The following is a 21160-nucleotide window of genomic DNA, read 5'->3' on the forward strand; positions in this document are numbered from 1 at the left end:
TCGTTGCCGTCGCAGGCCCTGCCAACCTGCTCCCGGTAGGGGTCGGTCCCCGGACGCCGCGGGCTGTTGTCACCGCACGACCTCAACCCGGACCGTCTTCCTGATTCTCCCAGGCGGCAGCTTGTCGTCAGGCTCCCTGGACCCGGACCCGGGGCTGGTGAGGTGCCCCCGCAGGGAGCCCGGGAGGACGGGGCCCGGGAAGCACGCGCCCCCCCTTAGGAGACCACGGGGACTTCACGGGCCGCGGTGTGGAGCGGGACAGTGACCGCAGGCTGCGTAGTCCAGGAAGGAAAGAAATCCACTCTCAGATGCGTGAGTGTTCGCTGCTGTTGATCTTGTCCTTTCTAGAAAGCACTGAAGTAATCATAGGACGGAAAACCGTGGAAACCACACTCTCTCCCCCAATACGAGTAGAAATCATTCTGCGTCCTGACCCGCGACAGGGAGCTTCTTCTTGCACAGAAAGATAAACCCGGGGATCCCTGGGGGGCTCAGCGGTTTAGCGCCACCTTCGGCCCAGGGCGTGACCCCGGGTCCCGAGTTCGAGTCCCACGCTGGGCTCCCTGCATGGAGCCTGCTTCTCCCTCTGCCTGGGTCTCTGCCTCTCTCTATGTCTCTCATGAATAAATAAATAAAATCTTAAAAAAAAAGAAAGATAACCCCACGAGGGCCTGGTCCCGGGGAGCGGCGAGGAGGGTCGCCCTTTGGGGTTGGCCGCCGACGCCCCCTTATTTCTAAGTCCCCGTGTCGGACAGACGCTCGGTCCGACGGTTGAGTCTGGGGCAGGCCACTGAGAGGCCCCGAGCGGCGTCCCCAGGGCCGGGGGGGCTGCAGTAAGGGGACTGGTAACCCCGGCCGCTGCCGGGCACAGGCTGTGCTCGTCTCCTATTTCCTAGGCCTGGTCCCTGGGCTCCGCGGCTGGGGGCAGACAGCTGTGGCCGGGACGGGCTTTGGGGACCCTAAGGGACCCCCGTCCCCCACCCTCAGTTGCCTTCTTCCTTCACCTTTCAAGAGCCAGCTGTGTACTCATTGGCCCAGGGGACGATTCTTTGTTTTCCAAAAGGCCCAGGGAAGCCCCCGGAGGGCTCCGGAGCGAAGGCGGGAAGGGAAGTCCACGCTGGAGCAACATCGAGGCAAGACGAGGACCTGCCCTCCAGGCTGGCGGGGGACTGTCCTGCGCTCCCGGGGACGAGAGACAGGGAGGCCGTCCTTCGGGCCGGGAGCACAGCGCCCGGCCTGCTCCCCGGCCCCGCCGGCAGGGAGCCAGAGGCACCGAACGTCGACGTCAAGAAGGCCCAGCCCGCCGGGGACAAGCCGGCCCTGAAGGGCTTGCACGCGGGGACACTAAGCTTCTCAAGGACAACCTGGGAGCCCCAGTATCGAGGACCACCCGGCCCGCCACCTCCTCCCGCCCACCCCTCCTCGTGACCGGGATCCCAGAACTAGCTTCGCCCTGGTGCGCAGATGGAGAAACGGTCTGGAAAGTTCCGACGTGAAACTGTTCCTCCAGCTTCGGGGAGCTGGAGCTCGACGTCCGATACGAAATTAAGTAATTGGAAATAAAGTCCTCTGCGTACCTGAGTTGGGGGTGATGATCCTTCTCCCCCCGTAATGAAGGCCAAGCGGTCATCAGGTCCAGTAGCTGATGAATCGGGACAATAAGAAAACACGGAAGGACACCCAGAGAGAGGTGTGACTTCCCTGAGAAAATGAGGTGACACGTGTCCTGAAGACCCGTCACGGCGGAAGCTGGGTGGAGACGGGCGGGGAGGTGAGTCAGGCCCAAGGCCGAGCCGAGCCCTGAGATCAGGGACGGAAATCCCGCGGCCGGGGCCCAGGGTGAGAAGGGGGGGACGCCCGGATGCCCGGACAAGCGCAGCCGTTGCAGGGACGGTGGCCCCGATTCTGTGGCTCCGGGAGCACCTGCCGGCGCGGGCTCCAGGACCCTGCCCGGACTGGGCCGCAGGTGTGAGCAACACAGCCCGGTCCCGGACCCGCTGGGCATGTGCACCCCCACCCCCGCCCCCGTCCCTGCCCCCGGGTGGGCACCTCCCTGCCCTGCACCGCAGCCTCGCTGGCACCCGGGAGGGGGTCTCCAGGCGCTCTGCCCGCGTGGCCGCCCTGCCCGCCGGTGCACCGCGCCCAGCACCGGGCCTGCCCCTGCCCCTGCCGGGCCCCACGACGGCCACCGGGTCTCAGTGTCCCCGCGGGCAGCCCAGAGGCCCCGGCGGAGGCGTGGCGGGGTCTCCGCAGCTCTCCCGGAACAGCTGCCCCACGGGCGTCCTCACGCGGGCAGGCGGGGGTGTGGAGGCGGAGGGGCACCCAGCCACGGAGCCGGCATCTCACACCCCAGACCCAGGTGCCGGCACAGAAGTGCCCTGTGGCCCGAAGCACCCTGTCCCCGGGGGCAGAGAGCCCTGAGAAGCCCTGGGCCTTAGACCCGGGCGGTCCCTGCGGCCTTGCCTGGTGGGGGGCAGTTCCCACAGCCTTCTCTAGGGACAGACGTGCCACCCACGCTGCGTGGGGCGGCTCCTCCCTGGGTGGGACCTGCTGGCATGCTGCGAGATGTCGGGCGTCCCTTGTCCCTAGACTCAGAGCATCACCCAGCCGCGGTGACGGCCCCTACCTCATCCCCTATAGCAGGATGATAGCCCCCCACCTTGAGAACCACTCAAGTGAAAAGGAGAACCTAAAATATCTTCGGTTTATTGCTCCTAAAGTATCAAGATCAGTATCTGTCTTTAAAGGAGATCTTCCTGACTGTCACGGAGTCGAGACTGACCTCCACCTTGCGGCCGCTGAAGTGTCTCCGTAAATGAATGACCGTTGTACAGGTCTCTCGAGGCGAAGCCCAGGAAGAGAAAATGCCAGCGGCGCCCAGCAGTGGGCATCTGCAGGGGGTGGGCAGAGGGACCTCAGACAGCTGGCACCGCCGCCACGGCCTCCTGAACCCATCTCGAGGCCACACGTGGAGATGCCTCACAGCGCGGATGCACCCGGCGTGAGCTGCGTGGCCCAGCGCTGGAGCCCCTGGTAAGTTCAGGGCTATTAGTGGAAAAATTACATTTTGGACTTAAGTTATTCTTTTCTACGTAATTGTGCATACACCTTGCGATCACCCAGTAGGTAACACACATTACTTATTTCCACTCTACAAAATAAAACACAGGGTCACCTGGGGGGCTCAGCGGTGGAGCATCCGCCTTCAGCCCAGGTCGTGACCCTGGGGTCCTGGGATCGAGTCCTGCATCAGGTTCCCCGCATGGAGCCTGCTCCTCCCTCTGCCTGTGTCTCTGCCTCTCTCTCTCTCTCTCATGAATAAATAAATAAAATCTTTAAAAAAATAAGAAAATAAGAAAATAAAAGACACCAGAATTTTAAAGACCACAAGATTTGCCTGACATTATTCAAGTTATGTCTTTCGGAGCCAGATTTCCACAACACGACCCCGTTTCCAGTGAATAATTATTCGGAGAAAATCTTAACGAGGACCCAGTCTCAGCGCGTGTATCTTTCCGACTGGTCCAGCTTGCGAAGTAGCCAAACGCTAGTATATGCGCCATGGGGCCATGGGGTCCAGTCCCTGCTCTCTGGAGTTCGTGTTTTGTCCTGTACAACTGCCTCGATGTTTATTAACGTGTTAAATATTCATCTACTTTCACCTGTGAAACTTCGGATCGCCTTCACTTGACCCCTTGGGCCCAGGCTTTCCAACTATTAAAAAAAAACAAAAAACAAAAGAAACAAGTAACACGCGAGCAGTTAGATTTAAAAATGGTCTCTGTGCTCTCCTGGTTCTGAAATCTTTGTCCCGGATCGTTAGAACATAACCCATCATCTTAACCTGCTCATCAAAATGCTTCACGTTTCTTAACATTAACTCTTCTTAGGTTCTTTGGTTTTTTAGACTTAATTATTTACTTGAGAGAGAGAGCGAGAGCACGCACATGCGTGTGAGGACACGCGCACGCACACACATAGGCACACACACCGGGGGGAGGGGAGCAGGGGGAGGGAGGAGGAGACCCCCAAGCAGACCACCCGCTGGGCGTGGAGCTCCTCCAGGGGCTCATCTCACCACCCCGAGATCACGACCTGAGCTGAAATCAAGAGTTGGATGCTCAACCGACGGAGCCACCCAGGCGCCCCTCTTCTTAGGTCTTTAAACTCACGATTTTGATGTTTCATTTAGGTTCATAATCCCAAAATATTTATGCAAAATGTATTTTTAATGTCATCCTTAATGTATTGCCATTATTTTGTAATTTACTCCTCTCGTCGTCTTAGTGAATACACCGAGAAGCTACTAATGGACACTAGTTTGAAGTCCCATAAGCAATTAGGTTAACCTATCTTGAGATAACCATGATTCATTCTTTTCCCAGTTATTGGAGTTTTTAAGGAGTTAGCTAAATGACTTTCAAGAAGTGATACCTAAGGGTAAGAAAGGGAAACTGGTAATAGCATAGTTTGGACTTACAGGCGCACATTATTCTACAGGAACCCCAGAAAGTGAAACCCAGTAAATAAATCAGCTGATCCAAAGTAAGTAAATGTCAGTTTTAAGAACAAAACCATTAGATACTTTCATGCATTTTTTTTTTTTTTTTTCTAAACAGGTAAGCACTGCCATAACCTCAGAGCCTTTGTCTTTCCCGGACAAATAACCATATTGAACACCCGTGGGGTGTGTCACAACCTCGTGAGATCTTGGTTCATTCCAGAGAAATCCTGCTACGTTTCACTGTGCTCCTGCCACAAAGAGGGGGCAATTTTGGAGACGTTGGATGAAATGCGTAAGACTGGGCTCCCTGACACCCAGAGGCTCCTGCTCTCTGCCACTCGGCCAGCGAGAGGTACCCCGGCGGGGGCTGGCGGCGCCCAAGGCCCCCCAGGATGGGTGTCGGCCGACCTTACTGGCTAGTCACGAGTTGCCACACTTATTTGTGTATTCGTTTATTTATTTCTTCTTTCTGTCATTCACCCTAAAGTCTGTAGGTACATCCATGCGCCAGGTCGTGTTCTGGACGTGACATGAGGTCACCCAGCCCGAGTCATTCGGGCAGCTGGTTACTTGGGCATCACCCGTTCAAGACACTTCCACGGTGGGTTCTGGGCACAGAGGCCGAAGGGCATGGTCGTCCTGGGAGGAGCCCGGGTGCGGCGCGGCCCTCTCACGGCGGGGTTGGCATTTGTCATGAAGCGGCAGCACACGCTGCGTTCAGAAGCTCCGGTCTCCAAGGGCTCCTGCCTTAGCACAGAGCGACGATCACGCAGGGATTCCCTAATCGTTCCGTTCAGACGGACTGACACGTTTTCTATTTTCTTTCAGTTGGACTCGAGGATTCGGGAAATAACCTTCACTCTAAAGAACCCTAATTTCATTTTGGAACACGGCGTTGAAAACCGAAGCGACATCATTTCAGGCTATTTGTCTAAAATGCTGTCATTACCTGTCAAGAAGCAATTTTGGAAAATTCCCTTTAAAGGCATGCAAGGAATTTGTTAAAAAAACGTTATCAGGTTATGATATAGACTTTAGAGGGAAAATATTTTAAGCAGGTTGAGATTAAAATTTCACTGAATCTTTCTATCACTGTTTACCGAAATGTGTCAAAACCAACTGATTAACAGAGTACAACTCACATTGGGACTTTTATTTCACAGTTGAAGACTTTGAAGTAAGTTTCGTCTGTCACAGGATTGCTCAGAGAGATGTACATAGGAAACAGCCCTTCCTCTTCCTCAATGCAGCTGAACAGGAAGCAGCTTACTTTGTGAAAGCAGCATGAATAGATGACTTTCGGGTAAATCATCCACAGAGCACCAGGCACTGAATGCCATTCAACAAAGTGTTAAAGAAACACAATGTTCTTTGTTTGTTCTTTAATAAAACTTAATTTCTGACTCGGAGTCACACTCTGGCCTTCCCCATTCCACAAGGTCAGAGGGAAACATACCCTCAGACTTTATGAAGTTCCCACCGCCCTTCTTCCCTGGGAAGCACTACGGTCTTAGTGCCCCCTGGTTCGCCAAAGGAAGGGACGGGCGTGCTTTTCAGATATTCCTTTATTGGTGCAAGACAGTAGCACTTTTTTTTTTTTTTTTTTTGTGATTTTATGGTCCCTTTAGAAATGGAGATTCTCTGCTGGGTCTCAGTTCTCCTGGAACATGGAAATCTTTTCCTTGGCTGCTCAGGTCCCACTTGCCTAAACCGAGAACTATTTCCCTCTGAATTTTGTGGAACTCATGGTGGTATCGTCTAGAAGCAGAAGATGGTCTTCTCTGCTCTTGCAACCCACCCTTCTCTCTCTCTGTCTCAGTCTCTCAGGGTCTCTATTTGTCTGTCTCTCTCTCCTTGTGCTCCCTAGCTCCTTGCCACTAATGGGGAGGGGTTAGAAAAAAAATCCCTCTCCCTTCATGGTTCTTTGTAACTTACTATGGTTGAAACCTGGACTTTATCCTAAGGACTTGAGTGTTTGAGTAACACAATTCAGAAAGACTTGGAGACTATTTCTGTTATGTGCCATATGCCTTCCCTGAGCGAATGGACACAAAGTTAGCCACCTGCTGGGTGAAAGGATGTGTGGGCATAGCTCAGTCTTTCTAAATATTATCCAGCAATAGAAACAGCTCCTTAACAGTAGGAGGAGGAGTGATCTCTAACCCTGTATTCCCCAACATCTTATTTTCTTTAAAATAGATTTTTAAGAGAGAGGGAGAGAGAGAGAGAGAGAGAGAGAGAGAGAGAGAGAGAGAGAGAGAGAGAGGAGTCTGATAGGCACCATAATGACACCACGAAAGATATCCTCATTCGAATCCTCAGAACCTGTGACTATGATATGCTATGTCAAAGAGAAACTCAGGTTGCAGACAGAATTAAAGTTGTTTATCAGCTGACCTTAAAATAGAGATTTCCCTGGGTTACTCAAGTAGGCCCAATGGATTCCAGTCCCACATGTAAGGAACTTGGAAGTTCCTGTTTGGCCCAACAAGTAAAAAGCTCAACAGACTAAAAAAAAAAATACAAAAAAACAAAAAAACAAAACTCTTGGATCCATCACAGAGGTGAGGATATAGGGCAAACCTCTATCTCCAAGATCAAGAAACACACGGCGTGCATAAAGGGAGTCATGCTCATGGAAGCAGAAACTCAAAAGCGTGAACAGCCACAGGATCCAGTGCCAGGGCAGGAAAACCTGCACTGTAATAGATGAATCGCTGGAGGCTCAGTGAGGAGAAGCCTGACAGTTAAAAACTCCAGGGAGATCCAGTCATACGGGGGCTCCCACACTTTTATGAATTTTATCTACCAGAGCTCAACTAGGTTCTCACAGTAAAAATCAGACAAAAATTCCCTTGTGCTTCTCAAAGAGGAAGGGGGAGAAAAAGAACCTTTTTGAAACAGAGCACCCTGTTCTTTTTAACGAGGCCTGCCCTCAGAAGAAACTAGTTAACCAGAGCCTAACCTGCTAGGGTATTATCAGAACCTAAGTGACCTGAAGGAACGGGAATACCGCACTCCGGTCAGCCCTCATCATCCTGTCCCACCCTAAGGGGTCAAGAGAAAAACTGAAAACACTTGTAAGGTCACAGGTCCAAGGCATAGGCTCATTGAAAGATCAAGACCTAATCCTAAAACCAAAAATGCTCCTCCTCCCACACTTAACCACTGCATTACTAAAGGCCTATTTCTAGCAGTGCCTTGTACCCAGTGCATCATGTCTGACTATCAAGGAAACGTTACAAGGCATACTAAAAGGCAAGAAACAATTTGAAGATAGAGTGAGCATCACAATCAGACATGACTGGGCTATTGGAACTATCAGGCTGAGACTTTAAAACAACTATTATTAATAATATGCTAAGGGCTCTAATGGATCAAGAAGGAAGCATGCAGGGATATATGGGCAATGTAAGCAGAGATGATGGAAATTCTAAAAAGGAACTAAAAAGAAATGCTGGCAATTGAAAACACTGTAATGGAAATGAAGAATGTCTTTGAGAGGCTGATTGGTAGACTGGACGTGGATTTCTGAGCTGTAGACTATCTCAGTAGAAACCACCAAAACTAAAAAGCAAAGAGAACAAAGACTGAAAATAACCAGAACAGTATATATGAGGGCAACCACAAAAAGTATAATGTATGTGTGATAGAAATATCAGAAGGAGAGGAAAGAGACAGGAACAATAAGAACTGAGATCCCCTCCAAATTAACGTGAGACAACAAACCTTCTCCAGGAAGCTCAGGGAATACCAGGAAGGATCAATGCCAAAATAAACAAATGAAAACAAAACAAAAACCCTCAAACAACGACACCAAAAAACAAAACAAATACATCAAGATATATCATTTTCAAACAGCAGAATCACAAAGGTTAAAAAAAAAATGGAAAAAGTCAGAGGGGAGATAGAGACTTTATGAACAAAGACGAAAATTACAACCAACTTCTCGAAGCCATACAAGCAAGAAGAGAGTGGAGCTAAGTATTTAAACTATTGAGAAAGAAAAAGAAAAAAAAAAAAACCCACCAACCTAGTATTCTGTACTTAGTAAAATAATCCTTCATAAGTGAAATTGAAATTAAAAGTTTGTCAGACAAAACTTGAGAGTCTTTGTTGCCAGTAGACCTGCTTTACATGAAACGTTAAAAGAAGATATTTAGGGTGACTCAGTGGTTGAGCGTCTGTCTTCAGCTCAGGGCCTGATCCTGGGGTCCCAGGATCGAGTCCCATGTCGGACTCCCTCTGCCTGTGTCTCTGCCTCTCTCTCTCTGTGTGTCTCTCATGAATAAATAAATAAAATATTTTTTTAAAAAAGATATTTAGACAGAAGGAAAATGATAAAAGTCAGACCTACATAAAGAAAGGAAGAACATCAGAGAAGGAATAAGTGATGGTAAAATAAAAATACATTTTTCTTATTTTAATTGATCTAATGTAAGTTTGTTCAAAATGAGAACAGCAACAACACATTCAATTTTGCGTGCTGTAATATATCCTCTGTGTGTATGTGATTGTATATGTTTATGACATGTATAAATGATCATGTGTGTCTGATTATATATAAGTGAAGTGAATGACAGCAATGATATAAAGGATAGGAGGGGGGGATTAGGATCATTTGTTTCCATAAGGTATTCATACTACCTGTGAAGCACTACAGCATTATATAGACAGTGGATCTGAATTTGTTGTCAATGTATACTGCAAGCTTTAGGGCAACCACTGAAAATGATAAAAAAGAAAAAAACTAAAAGAAAGAAGTATAACTAATATGCTAAGAAAAGGAAGAACATTTAATCATATGAAATGCTCAATTAAAACCACAAAAGGCAAGGGTGCCTGGGTGGCTCAGTCAGGTAAGCATCCAACCCTTGGTTTCAGCTCAGGCCAAGATCTCCAGGTCCTAGGATCCAGGCCCGTGTCAAGGCCCACTTCGGGCTCCCCTCTCAGCCATCTCTCTCCCTCATCCTCTGCCCTTCCCCCTACTCATGCTCTCAGTCTCTCTCTCTCTCTAAAATAAATACATAATTAATTAATCTCTAAAAAAAAAAAACCACAAAAGGCAGAAATGGAGAAGACAAAACAAAGAACAAAAAAAAAAAGGGGCAACAAATAGAAAATGGTAATGAGTATGGTAGATAGTAATCACTTTAAATGTTAATGATCTAAATGTACCACTTAAAAGACAGAGATTTTACATAAGGAACACATGCAAAAATGAATATTGTGGGACTACTCAAAGTAAAACGTTTTCACACAGCAGATGAAACAATAAAGAAGATGAAAATATAACCTGTGGAATGGGGGGAAATATTTGCAAATCATGAAATATTGGCATCCAAAACATATAAGAAATTCTTATAACTGGCTAGCCAGAAAAAAAAAAACAAACCCAAAAATATAAGTAAATCAATTTAAAAATGAGTAAAGGACTTAAATAGACATTTCTCCAAAGAAGATGTACAAAGGCCAATGAGTGTATGAAAAGATGTTCAACATGATGTCATCAGGGAAATGACAATCAAACTCACAATGAGGTATCACTTCGCCCCAGTTAGGGTAGATGGAGCTCTCACCAGAAAGTCAAAACACAAGCTTTGGCAAGGATATGGGGAAAAAAGAACCCTTGTACATTGTTGGTGGGAATGGAAGGTGAAATAGCCATTATGGGAAACAGCATGGAGGCTCTCAAGAGATTAAAAATAGAACCACACGTGCTCTAGCGATTCCACTTTGGGCTGTACGCCCGAAGGACAATCTCAACAAGATACTTGCACTCCGCATGCTCATGGCGGCATCATCACAGTAGTAAAGGCATGGAAACAACTTAAATGTTGACAGAGAATGAATAAGGAAAACGTGATCACACACGGACACGCACACGCTGGAATAGCATTCAGCCTTAAAAAAAGAAGTAAATTCCGTCACTTGTGACAGAAATTTGGATGAAACGGGAGGACACTATGCTAAATGAAATAAGTTAGTCACAGAAAGGCAAAGACTACACGATCTCACTTATATGTAGGATCTAAAAAAAAAAAAGAGTGTAGCTCATTGTAACATAGAGTAGAACATTGTTCACCAAGGGCTGAGGAGTGGGGGGAAGGGATATGCTGGTCAAGGGAGCAAACCTTCCGTTTTCAGGTGAATAAGCTCTGGAGGCCTAATGTACAGCCCGGCGACTATAGTGACGAGGACCCCCTTCCGCATCGGAACCGTGCCAAGAGAGTGGACGTCAAGTGTTCTCATCACACAGTCAGAAAAAGGAAACCGTGTGAGGCAGCGGGTGTAATGATTAGCTTCCCTGTGGTCACCATTTCACGAGGCACGTGTATGCCAAGACATCACGTACACCTAAAAAATACCACACCTGTTCTTTGTCACTAATATCCCGAGAAAGCTGGGGGGACGAGACGGAGGCTGTCAGAGTGGATCGAGAGATAGGACCTGACTCTACGTTGTCTGCAAGAAGTGCACCGAAAACGCACACCCGGAGGTGAAAAGTAAGCGATGGAGGGCAGGACAGCAGGCTGGCCGCGACCGAAAGGAAGCGGGGGCCGCTCTAATCATTTCAGACAGAGCGGATTGCAAAGCAGGGAAAGGTATCAGGGATCACGAAAGGCGTCACAAAATAATCAAGGGGTCCATTCTCCACGAAGACGTAACGGTCCTCATCCAGTAGGTACCTCACAAGCGAGCATCAAACCTCGTGAGGCAAAACCTACTGGAGAGGCGAGGGGTGGATGAGCCCGGTGCCGTAGTCGGAGGCGTCTGCTGCCAGAGATGAGCGGACTGAGGTCACGGGCCGTAGCTGACGCCTACCGACGGCCTCATCCAACAGCAGAATCACTCTTCGCACGCTCAGTCGGGCCACTTCGAGAGACAGTTTGGCAGCTTCCTACAAAACCAGCACGTTCTTCCCGCGTACTCTCCGCTGATTGCGCCCGGTGGCATTTACCTACACGAGCCGAAAACATGTGTCCGTGCAGACACCTGCCGGGGGATCGATAGCAGCTCGTGAATGATCGCCGAGACCTGAAAGCAGCCAAGAGGGCTTCCAGGAGAAGACTGGGGAAACTGGGCCACATAAGACACTCGCAGGTCACTCAGCCCTACAGCGGGTGAGCTTCCACGCCACGGAAAGACATGCGGGAACCCTAAATACACATTCCCAAGCGAGGGAAGCCGCTGGGAGAGGCGACGTCCTGTAGGACGGCCACCATGTGACGCCCAGATGTGGCACCAAGGGATGATTGCCCAGAAGGTGGCAGATGGGGCTTTATCAAAAATTAAAGACTTCTGCTTTGGGGAGACACTGTTAAAATGTTTAAAGTATCTCATGAAAGACTCCTATCCGTGATATGGAAAACCGACAAAACTCAATTAAAAAAGACACACACATCTCAACTGGGAAATGGGCAACCCTTGAACAGACACTGCCGCAGGAGACGTATGGCGGGCGGTAGCTCGTGGAAAGACGATCCCGGGAGTCCTGGGGGGATGCGGTTGGAACCCGGGCTCCCACCACGAGTATTCGCGCCGCTCCTAAGAGGCCCGACAGTCGGGCGCCTGGTGGCTCAGCCAGCGGAGGGCTTGGTTCCCGCTCAGGTCACGGTCTGGGATTGGGCTCCCCCGCGACGCGGACTCTGCTTGGGACTCTCTCCCCCCTCCCTCTGCCCCTGCCCGACCATCTCTCGCTCTCTCTCAAATCAATCAATCAACCTTTTTTTTTTTTTTTAAGAAGCTGACAGTAACCGGTGGATGTGGGACAAGAACTCTCATTCAGCTGCGGCCGCAACACACAAAAAATGGCACAAGCCCGTTGCAGAGCCATTTTCCTTCCCGCTCCAGCTTTTACCCAAATGAATCGAAACCTCCTGTTCACGTGGAAACCTGCACAGACGTGAGTGTAGCGGCTTTGTTCATGATGCCCCCCAGCTGAGGACAATCAAAGTGTCCCCCAACAGGCGGGGGGGTAAAAAGGCTACGGCGCACCCATATGGCTGTCAAGAGGGACGAACCACGGATTCACCGACCGAGTGGCTGCGGCGTCACTGCAGGTTGGACCTCGAAAGCCGGACGACTTCAAGGGTCACGGCAGCCACGCCCAGGAGGGGGAGTACAGAGACGGGAACCGGGGCAGGGGGTGCGCGTGTGACGGGGGTTGGATTCACGGCCGTCCCTGGAGATTCTGAAGGTGCAGGACCGTGTCTCTGGCCCCTTGGCGGCCGCTGCGGAGGACTGTGCGCCTGTCAGATGTGGACCCTTCCACGGCCAAGGGCGGGACGAAACCCGGGCTGACAAGTCCAGGGCTGCTACGCTCGTGGGCATCACATCACTCCAGGAGTCGGGGGGACTCACCCCCGCGGCCCCCGCGGCCCCTCGGCCCGAAGGGGGTTGAGCAGCTCTCCGGAGCTGCGGGGGCTGCGGGGCGGCCGTCGGGTGTCGGGTGGGCCTGGGGGCTCCCGAGGTGCAGCAGAGCCCCCCCCGCCCCCGATCCCCGGGCCGGCTCACGCAGCCCCGCCGTGGGCGCAGGCCCGGCGCTCCTCCCCGCCTGCAGCTGCTGCCCTTAGGCTCCGGCTGCCTTCAAACTGCGCGTTCCCTGGGCACCTCGGGCCCGGGTCCTGCCCCCAGGACGGGCACTCGCAGGGCGGGAAGTGGGGCCCCCCACACGGCCCCACGGGCCCCGCGCCCTCGCCCTTCTCTGCACCTGCTGTTGTGCGGGGCTGTTCCACCCGCCTGGGCTCTTCCTGGGGGGGGGGGTGGCCCATAAAGAGGGGGACGCTGCTGTAAGGAGGCCTAAGACCAAGAGCCATCACTGCCGAGCGTCCACGGAGGGGGCGTCCAGGGCTTCCCAGGGCCTCCCCGGGACTGAGAGCTCCAGACAGCACCGGGCACGGGGCCCCACTGGGCAGGAGCCGAGCGGAGGCCCCGGGCAGCCGTCACCCGCTTCCGTTTGACACGGGGACACAGGTTAGGGACCGAGTGGCCGCCTGGCACGTTTCCCGAGGGGAACAAATAGGTCAGTAAATTGAAGCTGGGCGGGGCCACCCCGGGAGACAAGTGGCAGGTAGACCCGGGCGGAGGCCGGGCCGGGCCACGTGGGATTGGGGCCCCAGCAGCGTGCACCAGGCCTCCCCAGCCATACACCCAGGTAGGGGGAGGCTGCGCGTCTGTGGGCCGACACCCCTCCCCGCGGGTGGGCGCCCCAGGCCCAGACCCTGTTTTCTAAGCACCATCCTCCAAAGGGAACAGCTCTTCGAAGACACGGCTTTCCCTACAGCTGAGCGGAGAAAATGCAGAGACCCTCGGAGAGCCTCGAAGTGTCAGCGAGCAGCAAGGTGGGGCTGCTGGTTGGTTAAGGCTAAGGCGTGCTGAAGGGCACAGCGGCGAAGCGGGGATCCCCGCGCCCTAAGGAGCGTGCGAGCCACCAGGTGACGACGCATCGGATCGTGACCTGAGGAACCCGGTGGACACCTGCAGGTTGATGCCAGGAAGGGCCGGTCTGGTCCGAAGACAGAGCTTGGCTCCAGCTCCTGGGGCGGCACCTCCGAGGCCTGAGAAAGCGCCTTGTCTCCCCGGGGGCCCGGGCACTCGTCTAGGCCGACCCTGTGGCCTGGGCAGGGGCTCGGCCGCCTGAGGGGATGGGGACCACGGTCGCCCCACGGGGGTCACCCCCAGGTTGGGCCAAGGCCCCTGCCCCGAAGTCCTCCCCGGACCCACTGCCTCCGCGGGGCCCCCGGTGCTGTGGGCCTGACCCAGGGCGACCGGCTCTGCGCCCCCCGCCCCCCGTCCTGCGGCCTGTCCCCCTCGGTGACCGGGGCGCCCAGGTGGGGCAGCGGCCCCTCTGCTTTCCGCTCGCTCGGGTCGGGCCCCAGGCCCTGGGCTGGAGCGGTGGCCGCTGCGCGCTCAGCCGGGGCGTCTGCTTGGCGCCTCCCTCCCCGCCGCTCAGCCTCCAAACAGATAAAATCTTAAAAAAAAACAAAAAAACAAAAAGCAAGTGAATGAAGTAAAATAAATGAGTGTGGGTGTGATGGCTCCGCTGACTTCTGGAGGAAGCCCTCTCCTGAGCGTAGGCCCTGCGCTTGTCCCCGCGGCTCGTCGACGGCAAAGTGGTACCAAGGGGTCCCCAAGGGTGCACCTCGTGGTACAAAGGACGAGTCTTCAAACAGCACGACACGAGAGGAGGGACAGGCCTTCCCCGCAGAATTCCAAATAATGAATGCGAGGGGGCGAGGGGCCCGGAGAGGCACCCCGAACCCGAGAGCAGCCCCGGGGCAGGCCGGATGCGCGGGGAGGCCGCCCACGGAGAAACCGGGCGCTCACTGCTCGCCAGCCTCGCGGGTCCACTCTGCCGCCGGGCTCCGGCCTCGCCCCGGGGTGCCTGGGGGTCCTCCCTCCCCGCGGGCCGCTCTTCTCCCCCGAGCACGATCCCCGGGGTTCAGCGCGTCACTTCTAGAGAGCGGAACACGACGACGGGAAGTCCCCCCAGATGATTGATGCTCGTGTCCCCTCGGATCATGCTGTGGCGCCCCCAGGACGCTGCCACTCCCAGGGGGCCAGGCCTCGCCCTGTCGCCCCCCAGGCCCGCGACGCCCTCGGTCCTGAGCAAACGGGGAGCCAACCCCGCTCGACAGGCAGCGTCTATGAACTTCCTCAGACACGGCGGGCAGCGGGGACACTGGGGACACAGGCCCAGGTCGGAGGAGGCTGTGGCCGCCCGGCGCTGAGAGAGGACGCTGCTGGGGCAGCCGGGGCATCTAACTAAGCCGCGGTTTCGCTCAGTGGGACGACGACGTTGGTCTCCTGGTTCCACTGCGGAGAGCGACTGTCCTGTCCCGGGGACGCCGGCCACAGGCCCCAGCGGCCCGCACGCTGTCCCCCAAGCTCCTGGACTCAACGACCGTCCTGGGGACTCTTCTGTAAATTTAAAATGATTCAAAAGACAATTTTTTTTTAAGACTGACCCTGCCGGGCAGGCCGGGATGTGGAGCAGGGGGACGTCGTTCCCGGGGGCGGAGGAGGTGACACGGTCGACAGCTGCCCCCCCTCCGGAGCTTTGGGAGGCTCCAGGCGAGCGACACACATGGACGAGTGCGGCCGGCGTCCGGGCCCAGGTGTCCCGGGCAGCGGGAGGCCTCGGTGGTGCGACCGTCCAGGAGCCAGGCCATCCCCCAGCTGCCGCGGGCCCACAAACAAGACCAAACACGATGAAGTGACGCCGCGCCCAGCTGAGCCAGCCCCGCCCCAGAAAGGGCCCGGCTTTATAAGGCTGTGGAGAGAGTAAACGGGTCACCAGGGGCTGGAAACAAGCCAGCGGTCGCCTGATGGTGGGGACAAGGGCCTCCGGAGCCCGCGTGACCCGGTGACCTCAGGGCCAGGACACAAGCGCCGCACAATCCTCTCTGAAGCAGACGCCCCGAGACGTGGGGAAGGGGGGTGGCGCCTGGGTCGCCCGCGAGACGTGGGGAGAGCTCGCCCGGCGGTTGGGCCCAGGCTCCCGGCCCAGGCGGCGGCAGGACTCCCGGGGGCTGCCCAGCAGGGGAGCAGGCCCCGTCGTCGCATGGGCTCCCACCGGCCCGCGCCGGGCAGTATCCTACGGGGCTCGAAGACTGTCACGGGGGGGACAAGGACACGGGGCGAAAGGTCTGTGTCCGGAACAGGAGTGTGACCCGACACTGAAGAGCAGAGTGAGCGCGATGTCGAGCGATGTCGATGCGGGCGTCGGATGGAAGCCGGGAGCTCGAGGGTGGCGGCCGGGGACGCGGGAGGCCGGGCCTCGGGAAGCCTGGCCCTTCGCACTGCGGCATTTCCTGGCGCGTTTCCGTAAGTAATAGGTCACGGCGTGGATGTTTGGCGCAGCCCGGCTTCTCAAAGTGCCTTTTCCAACTCTTGAGGACGCAAAAGAAGGGGAACGTCGCCGAGGCGGGGGGCGAGACGCGAGCAGATGCCGACCCAGCACACGAGGGAGCCGCCCTCACGCGTGGCCTCTCGCCCCCCGGGCTTCATGTGCGAAGCGGTGACCTGGGTTAGGGGGGCCTCCCCCCAACGAAATGCAATCGTAAGTGACAGTTTGTCCAGTAAACTATTTCCACGTTCACGTTCGCAAGAGCGGCGCTTCGGAAACTGGTGCAGTCACGACCGCCTTCCGTTCACCCCGATGTGGCCCCTGATGTCCCCGCGCGGCTGCAGGTCCTGGGGGGCCGGGACAGGCGGAGCCAGCACCTGCCTGCGGGCTCAGGGTGAGCGGCCCCACGCAGCCCTTCTCCCACCCCGGCGGGGCATGGAGCAGCTGGGGGTGCCCTCCCCGAGCAGGTGGGGGGCCCTGAGTAGGTGGGGGGCCCTCCCTGAGCAGATGGAAGGGCCTTGAGCAGGTGGGAGGCCCTCCCAGAGCAGGTGAGGGTCCCTAAGCAGGTGGGGGTCCCCGAGCAGGTGGGGGGCTTGTTTCCCGGAGGCGCCGGGCATGATGGGCTCACGGGAAGCGACAAGGGAAGGGGCGCTCCAGGCAGGGGCCGTGCTGCCCCGCGGGCCTGAGGGGGGGCCTGTTTCCCGCAGGGCCGCTGAGGACGCGGCGAGGTGGGGCCCAGGCTCCGGGCCCTGGAGTCCCAGCTGTCTGTGGGGTCCCTGCTGCCTGGGACGTGAGCGGTTGTGTCACGGCGGGGAGCTGCCCCCTGCCCAGAGCCCCCCCCCAGCTGCCCCCTGTCTGGAGCCCCCACCCCCCAGCCGCCCCCAGCTGCCCCGGCCTTGGGGCCTGAGCTGCCCCGTGGGATGCCCCCAGCCGCCCGGCACACGTGTCCTGCGGGCGCCCACCGTCCCGGCTGCCCCCCACCCCGGGCGCCCGTGTCCCCTCCACCCACTGGAGCCCCTGGAAAGCTGCGCACCTGGGCTGGGCCCCGAGTGTTGCTCCACGACCTCAGCCTTCCTGACGTAAGGGGCAAGGGGAGGGCTGAGGGGCGCAGAGCTCCCGGGGTCGGGGTGGAGGGGGGCGTTGTGAGGAGCGAAGGAGCCGCGAGGGCGCAGCGTCCTGGGGGTGCAGCCGCGGGAGCCCGGCCTGGAGGCAGAACCGCGCGCCCCGGGCCCACCAGCCACGGGCGGGCCAGCCCTGGGGAAGCCGCACCTGCGCGTCCTCCGCGCCCGGGCCCAGGACACGAGTCGGGGGAGCGTGGTGCCCCGCGGGTCCCCTGGTCGCCCTGCACGGCCGGGCCCCTCCGGAGCGGGTGCGGACACTGCTGCGTGGCCCGCGCTGCCCCCGGACCGGCCGTGCAGCCTGAGCCGGGCCGTGGCCCATCACGCGGGAGCCCCTGAGCTCCGCCCGACCCGGAGCCGTGTCCGCACCTCCCGGGGACCGTCCTCCCCGCGTCCCGGGCGCTCAGGGACCAGCAGGGTGGGGAGGGGAGGTGGCACGGACCCACCCGTTGGCCAGCTCTCCCGCGGGGTGCACCTGGGGACCCGGTCAGGCAGGGGGGCTGACGCGCCAGGCCTCTGGAACCCGCGGGGACTTCCAGCAAGTACGCAGGCGGGGCACGAACCCGCAGCCAGCGTCCCGGAGACGGGGCTCTAGGAGCGGCGTGGGCACCTGCTGGGGCACCCGCGCTCCCAGGGTTGCCTACTGCCCCCCCCCCCCAACACACGAGCTTGGGCAACGGCGAGCTCAGGCGCTTCTTGACCCACTGCCCGGCTCGGCGGGACCCGGGGCCTCTCCTTGCTCGCGCCCCTAGGCCAGTGGTGGACACGCCGCGGGACACGCCCAGATGTCCCACCCTCACCTACGCGTGAAGACAGCTGAAGGGGACCCCGAGACTCGAGAGGGTGAAGTGTATAAAAACGGCATCCTAGGAAGTTCCAGAAGAGGGCGACGAGCTGGGCTGCCGCCTGCGGCCTAGGAACCCGGCTGGCAGCCGCTGGGCAGCGGACGCCCCTCCGGCGGGTCCCTGCGGTCTGTGGTTGGGCCTGTGCGTCCCCCACAGCCGGTCCTTCCTCTGCCGGGGACAGCGGCCTAGTGTTCTGGGAACGCCCCCCAGGGTCTCCTGGCCGGGGTCACTCTCGTCCTCGGGGCGCACGCCCAGTGACTCCGCGAGTGACGCTTCCCAAGGAGTCTCCCGCTCACACACTCGCTTACACACTCACAAGGGCTCCTTTTGGGGAAAGACTGGGTTAAGGCACGGGGGGTGGAGGGCGCCCGGGCCCAGGCCGTGACCGGGGTCGAGTCCCGCGGCGCGCTCCCCGCAGGGCCTGCTGCTCTGCCTGCGTCCCTGCCTCGCGCCCTGGGTCTCTAATAAATAAAATCTTGAAAAAAGAAGCAGCAGGGGATGGCAGGCCCCCGGAGTGTCAGCCGCCCGCCGCGTCCCCAGCAGCAGCTGCCCTGCAGGCCCGACCCCCGCTCCACGGAGAAGGCGGCCCCACCTGCACTTCTGGGCCGCCCCCCCTCCCCCTTTTTGGAGCCGCAAACGTTTGCGAGGACAAGATACTAACAGTGGCCTCACTAAGGGACGGGCTGGGCCATGGCCACGCGGGCTCAGGGCTTTCCCACTCTTCACAAGCACGCGTCCTAGAACACTCAGCCGGTGCACAGCCCCCCCCTCGCCGGCTCCCCCCCCAGATGGCTCCCTCTTCCTCCCTCCCCAGGCCCCTTCTCCCCTCCCCAGCCGCCCCCCACCATCCCCTCGGGCACACATCCCCAGGGCTCTATCATAGAAGCTCAGAGGAGGGCCAAGGGCTCTATTTTAGTCTTAAGGGACTCGTGGATAATGCACGTCAGACGTCGACTTACCTCTAACATAGTCCGGGTTTATCGTGGACACGATCCCGCATTTGCACGACTTCCTGCTTCCTTCCACACGCTAGAATACTCCAGCCCCTTAACCGGGGACACTGGCAGCTCACGGCATCAGCTACAAGGGCAGGTCCCGGGGTCGCCTGGCTGGAGGCCCCGGCCCTCCTGGGTGTCCGCGCCAGGGGAGCTGCCCCGCACCCTCCTGGGGTCAACGGCCCCTCGGGTGCCCGCGCTGCGGAAGCCTCGTCACGGACGCCGTCAGGGAGGTACCCCAAGTGGAGTCATAAAGGCCTATGGGAAGGGGGCCGGGCAACGGGCAGATCTTCCAAAACCCCTTCATTCAAACACGAGAGATTCTGACACAGGAGGTTTTCCAACGTCTCCGACGGAGTTCAGCGTGACTGGATTTTTAATGCAAGACTTCGACTCCCTGAGGTGGCCACTCCGCGCTGGGATTCCTCTAACGTGGTCCTGCCCCGCGGCCCTATAACCTACGCTTTGAAGCAGCCCGCCCTGACACTGGACTAGTAGAACATAGTAACTTAAAAAAAAAAAAAAAAAAAAAGAAAAACGAATTCTCTTTTTCTGCGTAGATTCCATCCCACTGGTCCTACGTCTTAAAATGTGAATCGTTTGCATGAGTGATCATACGAACCCAACAACCACGAAACATTAATAATGGTCTTCTGTGCTTTACTAAAACACTTTGTGTTTAATATATTTTAAATTATAAAGAAATTACAAGGAACTCCTAAAAAATTTAATACAAAAATATTACAAGTTAGGACAAATAAGCATTGAGATATGACATTTAAGAAGAAACATGCAGAAAAAGTAGCATAGGGTTAACATTTCATTGTTGACAGAGAGCTCTGTACAGCAGAGAAAAGCACCATACATCTGTCCATAGTGTCTTTTCCTCCACTGAATTTTGCAAATGAATATACTGGGGAAATAGTAAACTTTCACCTGCTACTGTGCCTAATAGGTGAAAAATCTGGTCTACTGCCAAGTAGAAGAACTGGGAGATTAAAAAGAACCACTTCTATGACTTACTCAAACTGATTTGGTTTTACCTTAAGCTTAGATGGATCATAATCCTCAGTAGTCCCACACTTTCTGAAAGTGTAGGATGCAGACTATGATTAATCTATGCCATGCAATAAAAGTTAACCCTTGGAAAATGAAAGGTCGTCAGTTCTGGCAAATGCAAAAACTTATCACTTAATAAAACATGACAAGTCTATGCCTGTGTTAGTTTCTACTTAAGGACATGAAGGGGAAAGGCCGAAGACCTGAAGAATAGGTTTGTTTTTTTTTTTTTTTTTTTTTTGAAGAAACACACACCCACACAAAACAAAACAAAACAAAATGTGCTCAACGATTCTTGTAAAAAGGCTCTAAGTAACTCTGAAGAGCTGGGATTCATTTAAACCGGAAGGTGCCTGGTATCGTTCCTCAAAGATTGTAAGGTTCGTTAGCAACACAAGCAACTGGCTAAGGAAGAAAGTTACTACATTAGAAGAGGTTTATATGAAGAAAAAAATGTCACTAGGGAAAAGTTGAGAATCCTGCCCTAAAATCTTCAGCAACATAGACACGCGGTTTTGTGCTCAACTTGCACACTAAAGCAAATGAATCTGAGGTCTCTTTTAGTTTATGTGAAGCGATGTCCTTTAAATACAGTATTATTTTCCAAAATAATTCAAAAGCGATTGTTACTTCTTAGCTGGTTAAATGCTCTATTATTCTTTAATAAAAATAGTAAATAATCCCTTCATTTAAAAAAATCTCATCTCCTGTGAGAAGTAATAAAATAGTAAAATTTGTAATTTTTATCTACGGGCTTAAAGTATCTATCTTAGAAAACAAAACACTCG

Source organism: Canis lupus, chromosome 34, assembly GCF_003254725.2.
Source record: "Canis lupus dingo isolate Sandy chromosome 34, ASM325472v2, whole genome shotgun sequence".
Taxonomy (NCBI): domain Eukaryota; kingdom Metazoa; phylum Chordata; class Mammalia; order Carnivora; family Canidae; genus Canis; species Canis lupus.